Here is a 3,928-nt window from a genome sequence, read left to right as displayed (position 1 = left end):
AAAAATCAGCCTGATCCAAACTAGCTACCAAAGCATTATGGCAGAGCTGCTGACCACACAGGCTGTGCAGGCAGGCAGGCCTGGACTTGACTCCCAGCGCTAGTTGAGGGCACACCTCAGTTTGCTCGGTCGTCAGATGGGCCTGGTAACAGGAAGCACTTTGTGGGATCATGGTGAAGAGTCATTGCCACCATCGAACTAGCTTCTGTGCCTGTGTTCTTCAGGGAACAGTCTCTCAGTCTCAGAGTGAATCCTAGAAAAGGCAGGAGACTCTAGATAAAAAGACTTTTGAGTGTTGCTTTGAATCTGAATCAGGGAGCCTGAAGCCAAAAGCAATGACATCATCACATCAACTGAGTGTCCAAACCAGGTGGTGACTTCTGTCTTCACAATGACCCCACTGGCTCAGTCAAAAAAAAAAAAAATACTTCTATGACTTGTTCTTTGTCCCTGCTCCCCTAGGCATTGCTTTTCACCAGAAATATTTCAAGAACATTCTAACGGGTGCTCTGATTCCAGCCTCACATCCACGTCTACACACTAGGGCCTGATTGATCAATCCCATCTTCCCCTGCTCCACACTTTCCAGTGGCTCCTCGCTAGGTGTCAAATGACATCCCAGCTGACAGGACTTGTGGGGCTCTCTAGAGCCTTGCCTCAGTTTGTCCTCACTCCTGCATCTGCATCTGGGCCACGGCAGCCGAACCACGCCTTCCCCATCTCCTCCTTGCACTTTGTTTTTTGGTTTTTTTTTTAATTGGTTGTTCACAACATTACACAGCTCTTGACATATCATATTTCATACATTAGACTCATGTGGGTTATGAACTCCCATTTTTACCCCAAATACAGATTGCAGCATCACATCGGTTACACATCCACATTTTTACATAATGCCATATTAGTGACTGTTGTATTCTGCTACCTTTCCTATCCTCTACTATCCCCCCTCCCCTCCCCTCCCATCTTCTCTCTCTACCTCATCTACTGTAATTCATTTCTCTCCTTGTTTATTTTCCCGTTCCCTTCACAACCTCTTATATGTAATTTTGTATAACAATGAGGGTCTCCCTTCATTTCCATGCAATTTCCCTTTTCTCTCCCTTTCCCTCCTACCTCATGACTCTGTTTAATGTTAATCTTTTCCTCCTGCTCTTCCTCCCTGCTCTGTTCTTAGTTGCTCTCATTATATCAAAGAAGACATTTGGCATTTGTTTTTTAGGGATTGGCTAGCTTCACTTAGCATAATCTGCTCTGATGCCATCCATTTCCCTGCAAATTCCATGATTTTGTCATTTTTTTTTAGTGCAGAGTAATACTCTATTGTGTATAAATGCCACATTTTTTTTATCCATTCATCTATTGAAGGGCATCTGGGTTGGTTCCACAGTCTAGCTATTGTGAATTGTGCTGCTATGAACATCGATGTGGCAGTATCCCTGTAGTATGCTCTTTTAAGGTCTTCAGGGAATAGTGTAAACATGGACGTGAGGCTGTGTGCTCTCTCTTCTGCCAACCACAGGCGCAGCATCTCACCCACCCGGGATCGCTTCCCTTTATGTGGAGCCTGCCTGCCTCCTCTGCACCTCGCACAGTGGCATGTGTGCTCATAGCTCCACATCCCTGCAGCTCCAGTTCCAATTCCTTCCCACCATAATACCCTCTTTGGCTTCCCTAACTAGGATGAACTTCTTCCTCAAAATCCCCAGGTTTCTTTTCTTTTCTTTCTTTCTTTTTCTTTTCTTTTTTTTTTTTTTTTGGTACTGGGAATTAACCCAGAGGTGCTTACCCACTGAGCCACATCCCCAGGCCTTTTTATGTTTTTATTTAGATCCAGGGTCTCCCTAAGTTGCTTAGGGTGTCACTAAGTTGCTGAGGCTAGCTTGAAGTCGTGATTCTCCTGCCTCAGCCTCTCAAGCCTCTGGGATTACAGGTGTTTGCCACTACACCCGGTGGCTGTGTTTCTTATTTGCTCCATGTCTTATTTTCACTGTTCAAAATGCAAGTGTCCACTCTTACATCTCCCAAAGAGTCTGACCTGTCCGGATCTCTGAGTGGATGCATGCAGCGGGAAGGAGGACAGGGTTCAGTGGTGCAGCCTCAGGCCTCCACCGCGGGGCAGAGGCTGGGCCTCATTCTCCACTGCAGCACATGTCAGGGGAAGGGAAGGGAAGCTGCTGACTTTTGATCCACATGGTTGGAGGAAGCAGGAATTAGAGGCTGATGTGGCTGGTGACTTGGTTTTCAAAGGTGTTGGGGACAGTTCTGCAAATGGGCCCTGAGTTTCAGTCCCATGCTCAGAGACTGTAAAAGACCAGGTGAGCACAGTTCACCCTCATACCCAAGCACCCTCAGCGGGGGCCCCACAGCAACTTTCTGTGCCACTGTACCTCTCTGGGTGCTCACATGCTCTCCCCACTCCCGTCTCTCTAGTTCATTTAAAACTTCTGAAGGGCAACAATTTAAGAACAAATCAGCAGCCATCAATCAGGGGGTGGGTTGATGCTCCCTTTCTGGAGTAACCAAAGTAGAACATTTGGGATAAACAAGCTCTGGAATTCTTTCCATCTTCCACTGTATCCTGTCCAGAATTATGCTTCAGAGACATTATTACATCCTCCCTCCAGGCATGTTTGCTAATTGATACAAAGAAATGATTTCAACTCTTGTTCCATCCCAAACTGCTCAGTGGGGCCTGAATCTGGCACAGTGAATGGCCGAGCAGGGATTTGGGGACACTCACCCTTGAGAAAGGTTTAGGCTGTGGCCAGATTAGATACAGAGAGTGGTAATAAAGCAGCTTTAGGACTTCTGGGGGGGCATAAGAAAGAACTTTTTGACAGGGAGGATATTAAACAAAGGAACAGACCCACAGCAAGATGAAATCCTACCTCAGAAGAAATGTGGAGATGGATGAGGCGTCAAATGTATTAGACATGTTGAGGGGATTCTCTTGAGATCTGCTGATCCACTTAAACCAGGCATGTCCAAACTCACTTCATCCCCCTTTCATCTGCCAGCCATAGTTACCCAAGGCACAATTCCAGGCAGCTCAAAGAGATGCCCAAATTAGACTCACGCCAGCACCATTTGAAATTGCTCTAGTTTCCTAAGTACTTCAGGTTGGCTCATGCATGCTCACCTAAGAGGCCCCGGATCTGCCAGGGCTTGTCTCACATCTCACAAGCCTGGAGTGGTGTGGTATGTGCATGTGCCTGTGGGCTGGGATATATGTGGTGTGTGTATATATCGTGTGTTATCGTGGTACTATATGCATGGGGGCGGATGTGGTGTATCTGCATGATATAGAGTATGTGTGTGAGTGTGTGGGTAGATGAGTGTGGTGTGAGGGGTGAGGATGTATTTAGTGTGCATATGTTGTATGGGGGTGTATGATGGGGAATCACTGTTTATGTGTGAATAGGGAGTGTGTGTTTATGAAATAGGGTATGCATGTGGTGTGGGAGGAGGTGGACGTGTATGTAGTATTGTGTGTGAAGGGTGTGTGTGTGTGTGAGGGGTATATGGTATGTGTGTCTAGGGTGGGGGATATATATGGGGGTGTTGGGGGTCTGGTGTGCACATGTGCACTGAATTGGGTGAGGACAAGGGGCGAGACCCAGCAGGCTGATGGAAGGACTGAATCTACTACACATGTGTATTGAAAACTTAACAAAAGGGCCCCTTTACTGGGTGGCTTCCAGCAGCAGAGGCAGAAGTTCCTAAAACCAACCTCCACAAACAGAGCATGTCACCTTGCAGCCCCTCTGGCCCAAAAGCTCCCACCCTCAAGCCTCCCATTCCTTACCCCTCTGGGCCAGAATCCTATAAACTGTACTCTCCAGGGGCCCCAAGTCCAATCAGCTCAGAAGCCTGGATTTCCCATTCCACCCCACCCCCTCCACCCACGCAGCTGAGGTCACCCAGC

Source organism: Ictidomys tridecemlineatus, chromosome 10 (assembly GCF_052094955.1).
Source record: "Ictidomys tridecemlineatus isolate mIctTri1 chromosome 10, mIctTri1.hap1, whole genome shotgun sequence".
Lineage (NCBI taxonomy): Eukaryota > Metazoa > Chordata > Mammalia > Rodentia > Sciuridae > Ictidomys > Ictidomys tridecemlineatus.
This window is presented reverse-complemented; position numbering follows the sequence as displayed.